An 18,328-nucleotide genomic window follows, 5' to 3' on the forward strand; every position below is an offset into this window, starting at 1 on the left:
GGCTTGTCTGATTAATCATTAGCACATGAAAAGAATTAGCTGCTGCCTGCCAAATGGAATTATTGACACTGATAAGAGGACCAACAATGGTATCACCTGGAAACGGATTGTGCAAGTAATTGAAGGAAAAAAAATGTGCCTTGATAAATATGAAGAACCTTGAATGTATTTTATTAATTCCCTATATGATAGATATTTTATACTTGTATTAAAAATAATAATTTTGTAACACTTTAAATAGGTGAAAGAAGGTCTTTATTTACTTTACAAACTTAGTTGCTGAAAATCTAAGCACAATTTTTAATCTAGGGAAAACCTTTCTTCATAGCTACCAATGGAGAATGAGAGAAGCTTTAGAATTTCAAGAAGAAAGGACATAGAGCACAATAAAGGCTTCTAGATGCCCTCTCTGAAATGAGTCACAGCTGAAGTTTAGTCCTGTTGAACCTGAGTACTTACGTTCAAGTGATCTGTCTCATTGCAATTTTGGTCATAGACACTTGTACAGGTTTGAGCACATGGACACAGATGCACACAGTGTGCACACACACACACACACACACAGAAGATGGCACAGATTCACATTTTTGAAAAACCTCACACTGCCTATATTATCAAGTTATCAACCCTTAGTGCCATACTTGGGCAAATAGGAACAGGCTCAAAGTCAATGTAATATACCACAACTCCAGCAAGTCCCAGGGATAAGGCAACATGGCATACCTAAAAGGGTCACAGCCCCAACATTTTGAAAATGCTTATGTAATTTTGCTTTGTTATTGTCTGAGCCATTAGATTTAAAAGCCCTTCTGTGTGATTGCCAAGTACATTACTGTGAACCAATGATAAAAGTCTAGCTGCTTGAGCTGCCAAAACCTGTGCAGTGTCTTAAGGCAGCACAGCAGTGTGGTAGCATATGGCAGAGCCACTATTGCTGGGACTTGTTTTATTCCCAGCTTTAAAGTGGCACAGAGGATGGTGCCAATGAAGTGCTACTGTGGACCCCTTTGTTCCAGCTGGACCTAGAGCTGAAGTGTTGCTTGCTTTAGAAGTATGGCTGAGGCACATGCCTTGGCGGCATGTTCCACTTAGGAGATCATGAGTCAGGAACCTAAATGCTGGCATGCACTTTAAGGATGCACATTCTCTTTCCTCAGTTTCCCCACATCAAGTGGTGATAATCCTAGAGTGCTTGAATTTCATACAAAATGATGCTTATGAAAGCATTAAGAAAGAGATTTTTAAATGAAAGATTGTAGAGGTCCCGTTTTTATTGTAGTATGTCTTCTGTCTTCAAAATTGAAAGCTACTGGAAGAGGTATAAAATAGTTTGACTTCCAGGCAGCATTGGACTGGGCAAATGTTTGTTGAATTTTAAATTAACACAAATAAAAAGCTGCAAATTTAGCCATAAAAAAAAAGGATGACTTCATGTCCTTTGCAGGGACATGGATGAGGCTGGAAACATCATTCTCAGCAAACTAACACAGGAACAGAAAACCAAACACCACATGTTCTCACTCATAAGTGGGAGTTGAACAATGAGAACACATGGACACAGGGGAGGGGAACATCACACCCTGGGGCTTGTTGGGGGTGGGGGGCTAGAAGAGGGATAGTATTAGGAGAAATACCTAATGTAGATGATGGGTTGATGGGTGCAGCAAACCACCATTGCACGTGTATACCTGTGCAACAAACATGCACGTTCTGCACATGTATTCCAGAACTTAAAGTATGTAAAAAAAAAAAAAAAACTGCATATTTGCTTTTCTCACTTCAAACTTGGGGCAAAACCTTCTCTACCTCTCTCTCTCTCTTCTTTTTTTTTTTTTTGAGACAGGGTCTCACTGTTATCCAGGCTGGAATGCAGTGCTGCAATCACAGCTCACTGCAATCTCAACCTCCTGGGCTCAAGTCATCCTCCTGCCTTCCCAGTAGCTGGGACTACAGACATGCACCACCATATCCAGCTAATTTTTAAAATATTTTTTGTAGAAATGGGGTCTTGCTGTGTTTCCCAGTCTGGTCTCAAACTTCTGGTCTCAAGTGATCCTCTAGCCTCAGCCTCCCGAAGTGCTGGAATTACAGGTATGAGCCACCATGCTTGGCCTTTCTCTTACGTTTAATGACACCTTAAAGACTCATGTTCTGTACATTCATTGAGGCTACCCACTGGATAACGCATGGATTCCTTTTGAGGTTCATGATGTATCAGCAGGTTCCATAATGAGAGGACATGTGTAGGTCTCAAGTAACACATGCTTTCTTTGATCTTGATTCTAGTGGGAGGCTTTCTCTAGTGTCCTGCTAGAACAAGTTTCCCAGGGTTTGGTGAAGGAAATAGGATGGGCCACCATGCAGGGACATGAAAGTGCCTGACTCATTGAGGAAGGCTGTGTTACACAAGGAGCAATCTAGAGCACTGTCAGGAACAATGAGGGAAAGGGTAACTATGGCACAGGCTCAGGAATTCAGTTGCTCATGTTCTCATCCTGACCTCTCACTCATATTCTTTCTCATATTATTGTTAACATATCTCTGCCTCAGTTTCCTCATTTACAAAATGGGGATAATTATACCACCCAACTCAAGTAATTGTTGAGAAGAGGAAAGGAGTAAAACACATACATCATTGAGTATCATGTGTAGTCCACAGTGAGCATTCAAAAAACCTTTTGAAGAAAATCTTGCTAGTGTATGTATTGCTGAAGATGAAGATGATGGTGATGGTGATGGAGATGGTGCAGAAGTAGTGGGAGATGGATTTGATTCCTACAAGACAGAATGTGAAAAGTTTTGAACACCGTTCTTAGGTTTCCTTGGGTATTAATAATGTGATCCTAGAAGATACTTGAGCCTATGACGTGATCAAAGAGCTCTTTCCCCAGACTATGCATTTGCCTCTTTCATTTTTTGGTGGGGCTTGTCTCTCTGGTTCAGAGCCATATCACCATTGCCAAGAATAGTGCCTGAAGCCCAGCTCGCACTCCATAAATATTTATTAAACCTATGAATAACCCTTCTACCCCCGAAAGTGAATTTTTTGCTTTTTCTATTTAGTTTGAGACATATTTGCCAGCTTCATTGCAATTAAGCGAGTCCCTAGATAGAGTCTCACACTGTTGCCCAGGCTGAAGTGCAGTGGTGCAATCTTGGCTCACCATAACCTGCACCTCTAGATTCAAGCGATTCTCCTGCCTCAGCCTCTGGAGTAGCTGGGATTACAAGCGTGTGCCACCATGCCTGGCTAATTTTTCTATTTTTAGTAGAGATGGGGTTTCATCATGTTGGCCAGGCTGGTCTCCAACTCCTGACCTCAAGTGATCTGCCCACCTCAGCCTCCCAAAGGGCTGGAATTACAGGCATGAGCCACCTCGCCAGGCCGGTGCATCCCTTTTTCTTTCACTTAAAATAAGAGTAGTAGAAGACTGTTTTTCTCTTAATGATATAGATGCCGTTTGTTTGAGCATTTCAACACCAGGACCTATAAATACTGGTCACCATCTCTACCACACAATACATTTGGTGATCCGTGAGGGTCACCTGTCATTGAAACTGTCATTGAGAAAGCACTCAATTGCTTAAGAATCTTCTTATACTTTCTTCCCCAACCTGGATCCTCATGTAACATCAGTTCATTTCCTACAACAGCATCCAGGAAGGTGGCAGCAAGCCATTCTCTGGGCAGGGGCAAGGAAGCCAGGAAGTGTGATATTTTATTAATTATTACAAAAATAAACTGCAGGGCTGAGACTCGCTACTGCGAAGCACACGTGTGAAAATCCCACTTCGTTGGTGAAGAAAAAACTCCTCGTTAACTACAAAGCTCTTCCCTCAGCAACACGTAAGGTAGGAGAAAAGAATAGTGTGCAGACATTATCAGCATTTTAAACAAGTGGAAAAGTTTATCTCTAAAAGGTAATGCTGTATACCATATTTCCTTTCATGGTAGTTTTATATTCCGCAGTCCTGTGCATTTTTCTTTCAGATATTTTTTCCCCAAAATGAATCTAGGAAATAGGTTGTCCATTGATTCATTTCTTGCAAGATGTTAGCTATTAATAATGCTCTCATTTCATATTATTTTCCTCTTTTGAATGCATTCCAGATGTTCACCTTGCAATCATGAATTTTAAGTGCCCACTGTTTCAATCACTTTGTGTTCCAGGAACTTTAAACCTGTTTGTAGCCCTATTTTGAGAAGCTTACATAGACTGTGAAAAGTTGAGAGAGAGAGAGAGAACAGATGCGTGTGATAGAACACATAGATGTGGGTATGAATACAGAAAGAGTCACATAATTTTGACTTCTGGTGTTCTACGTCTGTACGTCTTCATGTTTTTTAATAAATTCATTTCATTATTTTCTTAATAGACAATATTTCAAAGAAATTCATTGACAGAATGGATTTATTACATGGTAACATCAAGATAAATAAAACTTCATTTTGTGATTCAGCCTGCTATTTTGAGAAAAAATGGCAACTGAAGAAATTCTCAAATCAACCTGCCCTTTGTATTGCATAAACTGCTTTCAGTACAATGCAACATAAAAATAATTGTCACAGAGGAGATTATAAGAATAAAACATACTTCCTAAATGATATGGATATATTAGTTATTATGTGTTTATTAGGCAAAAACCAAGACAGAGTTTTAGATCAAGAAGTGATCTTAGGTTTTTGTGGTTTGATTCATGAGAGTAAATTTATCTTTGAGAAAATTCTAGGTTTATAGTATTGTTTATAAGTTTCTGGTTCATTTTTGGGGAGTAACTTGCATACTTAAGAAAAGCTTTGGGTTCCCCTACATCAATTTGCTGTATCAATTAGTGTAAGGTTTTGCTGCCGTAACAGAGACCCAACGTGGCAAGAAACATTAAGAACAAATGAGTTTGTGTCTCTTTTATTGACCAGGCCCCATGTGATGAGACATCCTGGTTGGGAGGGCAGCCCAGCTCTACACAACATGGATCCAGGTCACTGATGAATCATTGTTCCTTTACATCCAGGCATTGTTATCACAGCATGATTGAAGCTGATTGCTCCAATACTCAGATTCCAGCCAGTGAGAAGAAAGTATGGAGGAAGCAAATCAATATCTCAAGAACTAGACACATGACTTCCTGTAACGTTCCACAGATGAGAACCTTGTCACCTGGCCAATCAACTGCGAGGGGGCTGGAAAATGAGGTGTAGCTGAGCAGATGGAAGCCCAGCAACAATTCCATTCATGTGAAGGGAGGCCAGTACAGATTGGAAGTGACTCTAGAAGTCTCCATCACAGCCAGTGCTTCCCTGCCATGCCCAAGACCTGTATACTCTTGTGCCATGTTCACAATGCACAATGTTCCAGAATTTTCATCAGGCCTCACTATGATAGCCGTTTCCCTCTTCTGGACTTTCCTTGCCCACGCCCCAACCTCACAGGAATATGATCTCAAGATTACAGAATTTTCACATCAGCTTTCTTCATTTTTTTCAAACCTGCAGGACAAAAACAAACCAGTAAATACTATACCAGTTCAACCTCATCTGTTTACCTTCTTTTTTCCAAATTAACCCAAATTTTCTCTTTTCTGTTTCCAATACATAACCCCAGAAAGTTGTCTTGAGATAAACAAATTAAGCAAACCTAAACAAAATATCAGTGGCTAAGTAGAAGTTCCACGTCTTCATTTTCCACGTCACCTTCATAGGAAAAACTTGGCAACATTTATTCTCTGGTCTTTGTGGTTTAATTTGAAGGACCAATATGGACTGTGTGAAAATATCTATTGCTCATCTTCACTGCATCAGCTTCTAAAATCTATATGAGCGTGCTCTCCTGTGGGAGACGGTATAGTGGAAACAGTATGGGCTTTGCCCTCAGACTGTTCTGGGTTTGAGATTCATTGTCTGAGTGGCCATGGTTACATTTCTTTGTCAAATCAATTCAGCCTCAGTTTCCTCATGTTTACAATGAAGATAATACATGTATAGTTATAGTGAGTATTAAAGGAGTTCATAAAGGTCAAGTCTCTGGCACGTATTAGGGGCCCAGTAGGAGCCACTGACATTATTATAAAAGCAGTGAAATTAGTAGCCTGAATCTCTAGGCCCTCTTTGCTGTTGGCTTGTTATTTTCATTTAGATGAAGCACTTAACCCCTCTAGGCTCAGTCTCCTCACCTGTAAATGGGGAATTATACTTATCCTACCTATGAAATGGTGTGATGCAAGAAATGAGTAGGATAATGGATGTGAGGCACACAGAGGGGAAGAAAGCAACAGATCATAAAAAGTGCTCTGCAAATACAAGGTGTTATCTTTCATCAGTGTTCCCAAATTGAGATGCTGCCTCAAATTAACGGATGATATGCTTCAAACTAAGATTTGAAACTAAGGGATTTTAAACTAAGGTTTTCAGACTAAAGGATTTTACTATTCCAAATATACAGCTAGACCCTGTGTGTCCTACAGAATCAACAGAATATGAAAGATCATCCAGGTAACTTATAGCACATCAGTTTCATCCCAAACTCTGTCACCTAAAGAAATAAGTGAAAAAAATTTCTTTCACAGTTGGGGTCATACTCATTTAATAATTTCAGCCCTTAATTTTCTCCAGCATAAATCCACTCCATTAAATGAAAATCCTGGAGAGATCAGAAGGAAGTTTACAAAACGTTGAGAGCAGCTGAGCACTGTTAAAAATATTGTAAAGTCGTCCTCTGGTTTCCTGTTGGTGCCATGAGCTTATAGTCAATTGGGAGCATTATGGACAAGACTCTGGGTATGTGTTTTTTGTTGTTGTTGTTGTTTTGTGTCCTACCATTGACTTTGGCACCCGAATATTGACAAATCAGCTTATATATTTTAAATGTTTTAAAATATATTTTATATTTTGATGTTTGTTTTTTATTTGAGATTATGAAAGTGTTAATTATAGAAAATTCTAAAAATTCAGGCAGTTACCCAAAAGCAATTTTCTTAAACACCTGTAACAATTAAAAGCTTGTTTTATTTCTTTCCAGATCTGTACATGGCATCTCTAAGAATGTGAACTGAAAGGGTAGAAGCAGGGAGGAAGGGCATTAGGGCTTGAGGTTAGAGAAATACTTTTGGATTTTCACTTTGTAGGGACAAGGATTGGGCTGGGTATTTGTATGGTTGCTCTGGCAATGTCTGGCTGTGATGTCGAGGAAGCAGAGGGACAGAATCATCTGTGTGGGGCAGTTGTGTGTATGTGGTGGTGGTGGTTCTTCTGTCCTTCCATTTTCTAGCCACAAATAGGTTTCCAGCCCGACCTGCCCTTGAGGCACTCTACAGTTTCCTCTCTGAGGCTGAATTCTAGAACTCCCTGTTACTCTATTAGGAGAGGCCTATGCTAAGGAAAAAAATTACAACATAAATATACAATATACAATTTCAACTGTAATCAAGTGCTATGAAGAGGACTTTGATCTGATCTTATGGAAAATAGATGCTATCTCGGTCCAGGGGTGTGAGTAGGAAGGGCATTTTAGGCAGGGAGAACAGCATGGGCAAAGGCTCAGTAGCAGCAAGAAGAAGGAGGACATTCTGTTGTCTGGAAGAAGGCCTGGTTGGGTAGACACACAAGAATAGCGTGGTTGGCATACAAGATAGGGCAAGGATTAAGGCTAAGGATTATTGCCTTTAGGTGAAGAGCAGAAAAACTCGTGTATTTGTAAATTCATATTCTGAAGGCAGCATAGAAAATGGAGGGCCTAAAGGTTTCATGCTGGGTATGATAAAAGGAAAATGGCATTGCCCAAGAAAAACACGAGCTTAGACTAGGATATGGTGGTAAAGCTGGAAAGTAAAGTGGGGAGAGGGATACGGGGGCTTCAGAGAGATGTTCAACAGGTTTATCAAAAACCTTGCTATACAGTCAACAGGTATGCTTAGAACATAATGCAGAGAATGTTTCTCTATGAGCCACTATGTCACAGGAAGAAAGCTACTGTGTTGAATGGACAAGTGGACAGTTTTCATACTGATTCCCATTTCAAGGATGGAAGCATGTCCAAAAATTATCCAGTTACCAGGGAAGATGGCTTTTTTTCTTTTGCCCAAACATACCCAAATATAGTTCTCTTATGTCAGTAAGAGAACTAAGTAACTGCCATACTTTCATCCTCTAAATCTCTAAATATTTCTTCTAAAGTGGAGAATTTATGTAGCTCCTGAAAGGTGCTTCCTGAGTAGAGACATAAGAACCTCCTGACCATGGCAAAAGCCGCCTCACGGCCCCACCATAGTTGTCATTTTACTATGTTTTACCTGGCTTAGTGGAGGATTTGTAAACACTCTTTATGATATAGAACTAAGCCCTAAAATTGAACTCTGGGCATAGACATCTGGCTTATACTTTTAAAGCAGCCCAAATGCTTAAAATAAAAAGCAAAATTTCTGCATGATTTATGAGATAGGGTCACAAGATAAAGTCAGTGGGTGACCGGATGTCAACTCTTCACTGATCCCCTCCCGAAAAGCAAAATATATGTTTCCAAGCAAGTCTAACCCTGTGTATATTTTCTTTATTCCCATAGTTCATTATGTACACTGCAGTAATTTGTTGACAGTACAAGGCAAATCCGTGATAAAACCAGAGAATGTCTCCAAAGTAAATATTTGGTGCTACAAAATAGGGGCTTTTTGCACATTAATCCAATAATCAAATACCGTCTGCAAGATGAACAAGGACTATTTGCTAATTTCCAAAATTGCAGTAGGTCACAGAAGCTTCTAAATGATGTGATAAATATTTTCTTTGCGGAGAAGTAATATTCCTAGTCAGAAGGCCAAGCTCCTTCATACTGTGGGAAGCTGCAGCGGCCCTCAGATGCCATGCACTGGTGGAGTGGGGTTGAAAACAAAATGAGAATTCAGCTAGCTTCAATCAATGACCTCTGATCTTTAATGGCAATATAGGAGACCCAGCAAGGAGGACAGATACAAATGGACTATGAGAAGCTGAAACTCTGCTCAAATTATGAGAGTCTATTGCAATAGGTGGCCTACTTTCTCATCTACCCTTACATTACCAACATTTGTAGACCTTGACTTTGCCCTAGAAGCAGCTCAGGAAACAGAATATTCAAAAGCCTGGGATTGATGGATGTGGGTCCACTCAGCATTAAGTAGGGAAGATGTGCATATATATTACTAATTGCACGACAGTGAAAAGCTGCACTTGAGGGTGCTGAGATGAAGAGGTGAGCATGAATAATGTGCTTGCTCTACCACGGTGCTCCAGAGGAAGTGATGGACTCAGGAAGATGGGGAAAGTCAGGGAGTACTTCTCAGAAAGGGCAACATTTTAAGTTTGGAAACAGGAGTAGGGATATGCTAAGAGAACAAATTTATTCATGAAGCAAAAACAAACAAACAAACAAACAAAAAAACCACCTGGAAATAAATGATATGAGCCAATTTATACTTACAACTCTATCATAGCTGAGGCACAGAAGGAAGGTAGTATTAAATATATTAGGTACTATTTTGTAGATATTATGTCCTAGGCACTATGTCATGTACTTTCCATATATTGTTTTGATTAATACTACCTACAGGACTGTGGGGTAGATTGGATTATTCCATGGTATTGATGAAGAAGCTAAGGACTAGATATTTAAACAACTCTTCCAATCAACACAGCTTGGTAGGTAGAAAATATGAATCTACACCACCTAGATGTAAAGACATTTGCTTTAACCCAAATACTCTACTGTCACTCAAGCTGGTTGACACACATAATATAAGGCTGAGGATAAAAGAGGTTGCACAGACTTCTCCACTGAAAATGATTCAAAACCCAGGAAACAGAAAAACAAAATTAACACTGGACCACAGGAAGTCCATGACCCTCAGTGACCACCTCTACAAAGCTGCCATGTTGCTGTAGAAGGTGTGGGTTCTCCAACTGTGGAGGTCGTTTGAAAACTAGTGATTGAGCAAGGACAATTCCAGGGGACTCATTTAGAATGGGTTGAGGGTATATTTAGGTCAGATTTCACTCTTGTCAATAGCATGTATTTTCTTCCATTTTCTAACTTCCTGCCTAGCTCTATATAGCTCCACTTCAGTGGGCGTCTCAGTAGGGGAAAATCCATTAACCTGCTTGACTAGCATCATGTCGACACAGGCAAAATAGACCTCAGCTTTGAGAGACTCACAGAGTCCAGATTAAAATACAGGCAAATAAAACTGAGCCCATTTAGCTCCAATGGAGCCTCCAGGTCACCTTTCTTTCTAATTCCTTGGATCTCCTTTTCGGAGGAGATTTTTAACTAAGTTTCTCACCTGTGTTGCCTGAGTGCCTTTGTATTAGGATAGAAATAACTGCAAGAAAAATTGAGGTTTGACAATAGAAGGCCAGATGCCACACCTTGTAAATAAATAATAATAATAAAGCATGCAATGCAGCCAGCTGCACCATATAAACTCAGGTTTTTTATACCACACTGTTGTGTTCTCTATATCCTCATTTGGTTCCAACATCTGTTCATCCCTGTCCGTTCCTCCCATATATTAGTTATAATTACATACACAGGAGCTTGTTTATGAGGCTGAAAAACTGACCCGATAGCAGAAGGTGTTGGTGGGTCTCTCACTTTCTCTGTTAAAGACACTGGTGGTTCCTTTTTAAGGATCAGGCTTCAGGTCACTTACTCTGGAGCACAAGACTAAACCCAGACTTGTTTAGCACCCTCCTGAAGTGGAGAAATGCTGTTTTACTTTCTTTCACTCCTAATTCCCTAAAGCAACCTGCTAGTTCCTGGCCCTCTATCTCTGCCCAGTTCATTCCTTAGGAATGCTCTATGAAAGTGTAACCAGTTCCTCTTTCTCTCCAGATCACCCAGCTGAAAGCGATCTTTCTTTTCTTCAAATTCCCATTGAAATTCCTCTCTTTGATGCTTACTAAGTATTTAATTATAAATATAGTATTTGAATACAGCAAAATATGGTCTAGGAAACAATAGACTTTAGAAAATAAAAAGAAAGAGAATGGCAGCTGTCATCCTATGGCTGCATATAGTCTAAAGATGATACATACATCTGTGTTGCTGGTTTTCACTGGTAAGCCCAAGGTGGATAACATATAGCACTTCCCTTTTTAGACAGATCATGTGATTTGCACTTTGGCAGTCCTTACCAGGCATAATTCTCTCCTTTATTTTACTTGCCTAATCTCTGTAGAAATTTGAGTTTGTAATACCTGCAATAAGATTACAAGTTTTTATGGTATATGATTATTATTATAACCATCTTCCTTTCAGAACAGCTTGTATCACATCAATCCTCCCACTGGAAAAATTAGAAAAGCTGGATAAACATTTTAGAAATCCATCTGAAGACACTGGAGAGCTGTGGCAATCAAAATTTAAAGAACCGTGTTCTTGTAGAAAGAATAAATGCATTGTGTTAAACCTGAAAGTCTGTAGCACTTTTCTACTTGAGGCTGGCTCATAAGCAGCAAAGAGTGGGAGAATATAAAACTAAGTAAAATAGATCAGCTACAAGAAGAAACTGAGGAGTTTTGGCTTGGGGAGATAAAAATCGGAATTTAGAACTTGCATGGTAGCCAGGCTTTGAGAGGGGGAAATCCTACAGACAAGAGAAGCATAGAGAGACCAGTTCAGCATTACACATAACTTTTTCAGGTAAGGCATTTGGCAATTCATAAGTAGCAGCCCAGAGGCTGAGACACTGCTGAGAGCTTTTGACAGTCTCATGGTGCTGGGAAGAAAAAAAAAAAACTGTAGCCTGGGGTCTGCCAAGGAAAGAAGGGTTTGTGGCAACTATTTCTGGCTTTCCAGGGGCACCAGTGAATAGTCATGTCTTGGGAGTAAGGGAAATTCAGAAGTAGACTCAGTATCACATGTGCTTCATTCTAGACTGAACTACGATGATTTATCCCTCCTCTAACTGCCTGACAGACAAAATAGAACATCTTTAGATATAGATAGCATCACCTAGAACCTCCACAGATTCCTTACACAATAACTGCAACTCAATAAAATAGTGCCAGACTACAAAGACACAGAACTATATAAAGAAAAGTCAAGAAGAAAAAAAATTGAAATAAAACAGAAGCGTAGGCAATCCAGACATAGGTATATGCAGATGCAGACTTTAAGATTATTGTGATTAATAGGTTCAGTAAATTAGATAACAAGATGAAGAATATCATTAGAGAATTGAAATGTATAAAAATAATAACATAGAAATTATATTATTGAAAAATAATTGAAATTAAGACCTCAACAGACAGGTTAAATGGAAAATAAAACATGTCAGGAAAAGAATTAGTCAAATAGAAAACAAGTCAATAGAAAATATTGACTGAAGCAGAGAGAGCAAGAAAAATGGGGAACACATACAAAGTCTAACATAATGTAATTGAAGGGTTAATAAATAGGAGAGACAGAATTAAGCAACAAAAAGACTTAAAAAGATAGTAATCAAGAATTTTAGAAGTCATTATGCTACAAATTGCATAAGCTCTGTAAGCCCAAATGAGGTAAGTAAAAAAGAATGTTTTTTTTCTAAATCACATACCTAGGCACACAATAAAAAACTTCTAAAAACAAAACAAAGATAAATGAAAAAGCAGATAGTCATAGAGAGAAAGTAGGGATGAAAAAAGACACTTTACCTGGAGATAAACAACAAGACTGAAGAACATTTTCAACAAAAACAATGGATAAACACCAAAAAGATATGTTTTAAAGCGCTGAAAACAAAAATCTTCTCAACTTATAATTCTGTATCAAGTGAAAATATCCTCCAAAAATGAAGGTAAAAAAAGTATTTCAACACAAACAAAATATGAAATAATTTGTCAGCAAAGGATCTGTCCTAAAAGAAATAAGGTGGCAATCAGAATTGGGGGAGCTGCTAGATTACTCAGTCAGATAGGAACATAAAAATGAAGAAAAGCCTAAGAAACAAAAAAGATATAGATATGTGGGTAAATCTAAATATTATCTACGCAAAACAATGCTTTATGGGGTTTAAAATGCAAATTAACAGTGTATTGTTATTATATAGAATTGATGAGGTTGAATACAATTAAATTTTTCTAAGTCCTTTGCATATAGCAGAAATTAGTTGGTAAAAATACTAATTTTCATTGTACTATAACAAGAATTCGTATTGGAATATCTAGTTTAACCATGAAAAGAATTATATATAACCAACAATTAATGGAGTGAAAAATGAAAAAGTTCAAAATACTGTATTTATCACAAGAGGTAACAAAAGAAGAGAAGGAGGAACATAAAATCTATGAGACTAATAAAAAACAAACACTAAAATGGTAGATATAAACACATATGTTAGTAATTAAATTTATTCAGATTAAATGTTCCCATTACATGAAAAAGATTGTGAGATTGAATAAAAATTCAAAACATAATGATATTCTGCTTACAAGAAACAAAACAATATATGTTTACAAATGGGGTAAAAGTATCTACCACTAAAAACATACCATTCTAAAATTAACCAAATTAAGTTGATGCAGCTAGGCTAACATTAGAAAAAGTATATTTTAAGCCAAAGTAAGTCATAAAGACGAGAATTTTATGTTAAATGAAACAATAATCAGGAATATAAAATAAATTTAAATGTTTACTTACTCAAATTTGTATGTAGAACACAGGAGACTGGCACTATATTATTAACATATTTCAGTTAATAGACATTACCCAACACTATACCCAACAATTGAAGAATGCACTTTCTTGTTTAAATAGACATGGAATATGTACCAACATATTTTTGGGTCATAAAAGAAATGTCAATTAATTTCAAAGGACTGATACTACCTACAGTATATTCTCCAATCATAGCACAATTAGCTTTGATATTAATTTTTAAAAATATAAAAAATCCTCAAATATTTGGATATTAAGCAGCACAGTTATATATAACACATGCATTAAAGAAAAACACCTGAATGGGAATTAGAAAATATTTTGAGTTTCATCAAAGCACAACACAGTAAATATTTTGGGATGCAGCTAAAGCCATGCTTAGTGAGAGATTGGTATCCCTAAAGGCTTTTATTAAAATGTAGACAGATTGAAAATTAATATGTTTATCTCAAGAGCTTAGAAAAGGAGGAAATTAAACCCAAATAAGAAGAATATAAATAATAAAGACTATAGCAGAAATTAATAAAATTAAGAATAAAATAAAGAAGATCAACAAAGCTAAAAAGGAGTTTCTTAAAAAGATTAATACAATAGATAAAACCTGGCAAGAATGAAGATGATCAAGAAAAGAAAGTATGCAAAAAAAAAAAATCAGCAGAACTTGGCATATTCCTAAGAAAATCAGCAAATCCAGCACATTCCTAAGACAAATCTATGTTCAAGACTGGCCCTTGCCTGGCTCCTGGGAGGTGAGCACTGAGCCCATGGAATATTCTGCCTGACAAGAGTATTTTTATGTCTGAGGCCTTGGGCCACATCATACCAGTTTAATCACATAGTTTATGCTAGAAACATAATTTATGGTGAATGCCTGGTTTTGAACTGGGAGACTAGAATATGATCAAGTAGCTGAAGTCAGTCACGCAACTGTTGCATGGCTACATGACTGACCACCAGTAAAAACTCTGGGTCTCAAGGCTCAGGTGAGTTTCCCTAGTTGATAGAACTTTGTGTGTATTATCACACATCATTGCTGGGAGAATTAAATACATCTGTGTGACTCCTCGGGGAGACAACACCTAGCAGATTGTACCTCATTTCTTTTGGACTTCAGAAAATCCTTTTGATGATTTTAATGTGTGCACTTTCACTACAATAAACCATAAGCATGAGTACGGCTTTGCTGAATCCTGTGAGTCCTTCTATTGAATCATGAAGTCTGAGCATTGTCTTGGGGACTCACAACACACATATACCTATGCACACATATTACAAATTATTGACCTCAGTAATGAACAGATAATAAGGAGTCACTCTGACAATTTTAAATATAATAAATTTAAGCTAATACATTAAAAAATTTAGACATAATCAGCAAATAGAAAAACACAATTGAATACAACTAAGTGAAATATATGAATAGTCATGTATCTACTAAAAATCACATGCATAATTAATAACCTATAAGCAAGCCCTGCACCCCCCAAGCACACACAAATAAACAAGTGCTAGGTCCATATTGCTTAAGAACTGAATTGTATCAGTTAAGACAGAAACAACACCATCTTACACAGAGTCTTCCAGAGAAGAGAAAAAGAAGAAACATTCTTATGATATTAAAATGTAAGAGGATATTAGAAAAGGGAGAAACACAGATTAATCTATCTCATAAATATAAATAAAACTTATTTAAAAATTAGTAAATTCATGTCAATGATATGAAACAGTATATTACATCATAACAAAATAACTTTATTTGAGAATTCAAGCTGCATTTAATAATATAAAATTATATACATAAAGTATCAGGCAGACATTCAAGATCAACTATAAAAATTAAATAAATTTAGCTATCAACTAAGAAACAAAATTTTTTAAAGTTACCATTCAAAACCCTTTTAAAATGTTATATATTTAAAAATAAGTCTAAACAAGGATTTATAAGCTATTACAGAAGCACTACAAAACATTATTGTGATAATTTCTAAAAACTTAAGAGAAAAGCTGTATCATATTTATGGATTTAAAAATTCATTAAATGAAGATGGAAACTCTCCCATATTGTTTCATAGATTCAATGCCATCTACATTTTTAAAATCCTAAGAGTTCCCTTTTGGGAAGACTGACAAGCTGATTCAAAATTTATATGTAAGGCAAAGGGTCAAGAATAGTGAAATTGGCTTGATGAAAAAAAAAAAAAAAACTAGATAATTTACATTTTCCAAACATCAAGACTTATATAGAGCTATAGTGATTAAGATAACATGGTATCTGTTCATTAATAGATACACAAAAAATTGCACAGGATAGAAAGCACACAAAACCCCAGACCCATATTGATGTACAAATGTGAGACTACAGTGCAGTGGGGAAAGGAGGCTTTTCAATAAATAGTGCTAGACCAGTTGGATATCTGTAGAGAAAAAGAAGTGAATCTTGGTTTTCATTTCACACCAGAAGAAAGGATGAGTTGCAGGTAGATTGCAGATCTAAATATAAACTGTAAAACAATAACTTTCTGGAAGACGACAGAATATTTGTATGAACGAAGAGTATGCAATGATCTCTTAAAAGTAAATTTAAAAGCGCCAAACTTAAAGGAAAGTGATAAATCGCACTTTTAAAATTAAGAGAGTAGAAAGGCAAATAAAGAGTTGGAGGAGATATTGCAATCCACATATCTAATAAACTCTACAAATCAATAGCAAGACAGACAACCAATGGCATAAGATATAAGAAAGTTTGAACAGGCACTTAACAAAAGAGGAAATCCAAACAGCCAAGAAACGTATTTTAAAAACCACTTATTAGTCATTAGAGAAATGTAAATTAAAACTATAATGAGATATATCTACATACACCAAGTCTAAAAATACTAAATGTTGATGAATATGTAGAGCAATGGGTACTCATTACGTTGAGATGAAGACCAGGCCAGCCCTGGCTGCTGAAACTGCCTGTTGTAACCTGAAACTAGTTTTATCTAAAAGCTACTGAAACAGGCTGTTGTGGGTAAAGACTGGTTTTACTCACTGCCCTCAGTTACCAGTTAGAACTTAGCAGCTCCCCAAAACCTTAGTATTGCGGATGAACTTCCTGGAAAAATAATACACAACATTTCTTCTTTTTATAAAACCTCCAACCTTCTCTTTGTTTTTAGGAACTATTGAAGTCCGCCCAGTCTGTGTGTATACCCTGAATTGCAATTCTTGCTTCCTGAGTAAAATGTTTGACACTTAAGATTCATCACTATATTTTATTTGATTTCAACATTCTTTAAACAAATTGAAGACAGATAACGTTAATCTATGTTATAAAGAGTCAAGAAACAGATTATCTTGAGGAAGAGATGGGTTTCAATTGAAGGAGATATAAACAAAACTAGCAGTGCTGATTATATTTTATGTATTGATCTGGGTAGTGGACACACAGGTGTATGTTCACTGTGAAAATTTATTGAGCTGCACATGTATGATTTATGTACTTTTCTCTCTGTTATTACTCAATTATAAAGTTTATTAAAAAGAAAAAAAAAAACTTTGAGTCTGGGTAAAGGTTAGCAATTTAAGTCCCAGGAGTTTTGAGTTTCCACAGTGCTTGTAGGAAAAACAGCTCCCTATGTGGAGCCCTGAGAACATATTGCTCTCTGAAGAGCAGACAGAAGTAGCACAAGGACTGGGTTTTGCCTTCCACCATGAGGACCACGTGAGTCTTAATTCCAAAAACATCTGCTGGTTCGTGTCTTAATGTTTTGACCAGACTGATGCAGGCTGCAGTTTTTAAGAACTCTACCAATATTTTCTCTTGAGATGAGCACATGCGAAGTCACAGATGAAACTATTCATATTTTTTGTCTAGTCATCGAGACACCCAACCATGATCATTAGAGATGTTGTTAAAGGAAATCGATTATATATTGCATTTGGGGTTGCTGTAAGGGGTGAATTCACCATAACTGACATACAAGGAACTAACCACTAACAAAAGAAAAACTTCCATTTGAGAGAATGCCTGGAAGAGACAATTCATTAGATCATGCTGCACTGATCCCTGCTGGGATAACTGTAGTATTTACCGCGGTGTATTAACTTTTCCATGGCTTGTGGCAACTACCCCATATTCTACCAATTATTTGCCTTTTTGCTTTATATTTGTTGGAGTTGGTTTCTGATGCTTGCAACCAAAGAACCTTAGTTGACTTGCCATGTTACCAACTTGTACAGCATAGAGAGTCTTGGATTTTGCACAGAGAATGTCTAGCTGGCAAGTGGCATCTCAGACAAAAAAGACAGTGAAAGCTGAGCCTCACGTGGTGTCCTCAAAGCCCTGTGATTCCATATAGCCAACAAGGAGGCCAAGCACTGTTGAGTTAATGTAACTCTTCCCTTGTAACACAAGAGAATACAATTCTGTTATAGTATTCATCTTATAGTAAACTGTTCCTTTTTCAGAGTGTAAATGACCAGGGAGGTATTTTTGGGGAAACAAGCTTTCACTTTGGTGAGTCAATAAAGGGAGTGGCCCACCATCAAGTCTTCAAGGAGCACAAAGAGACTCTGGTAAAAAGGTCTAACATTTAGGTTTGGGGCCTCTTCTTGAAAGGTGTAGTCTTGGATTTGGGAGTAGGCAGAACCAAGTGGGACAATTAGGTCCCTATAAT

At 37.2% G+C, this 18,328-nt stretch overlaps 1 long non-coding RNA gene across 1 annotated transcript in view; it reads right to left on the bottom strand.

Moving 5' to 3' along the window:
• Positions 1 to 4,918: 4,918 nt before the first annotated feature.
• Positions 4,919 to 18,328, bottom strand: part of LOC126943952 (uncharacterized) — a 52,244-nt gene continuing 38,834 nt past the window's right edge. Inside the window, exon 3 of the long non-coding RNA XR_007721909.1 lies at positions 4,919 to 5,488. This is a non-coding gene — a long non-coding RNA (uncharacterized LOC126943952). The remainder of the gene's footprint in view (positions 5,489 to 18,328) is intronic.

The sequence above is a fragment of the Macaca thibetana genome, chromosome 20 (genome assembly GCF_024542745.1).
Source record: "Macaca thibetana thibetana isolate TM-01 chromosome 20, ASM2454274v1, whole genome shotgun sequence".
NCBI lineage: Eukaryota > Metazoa > Chordata > Mammalia > Primates > Cercopithecidae > Macaca > Macaca thibetana.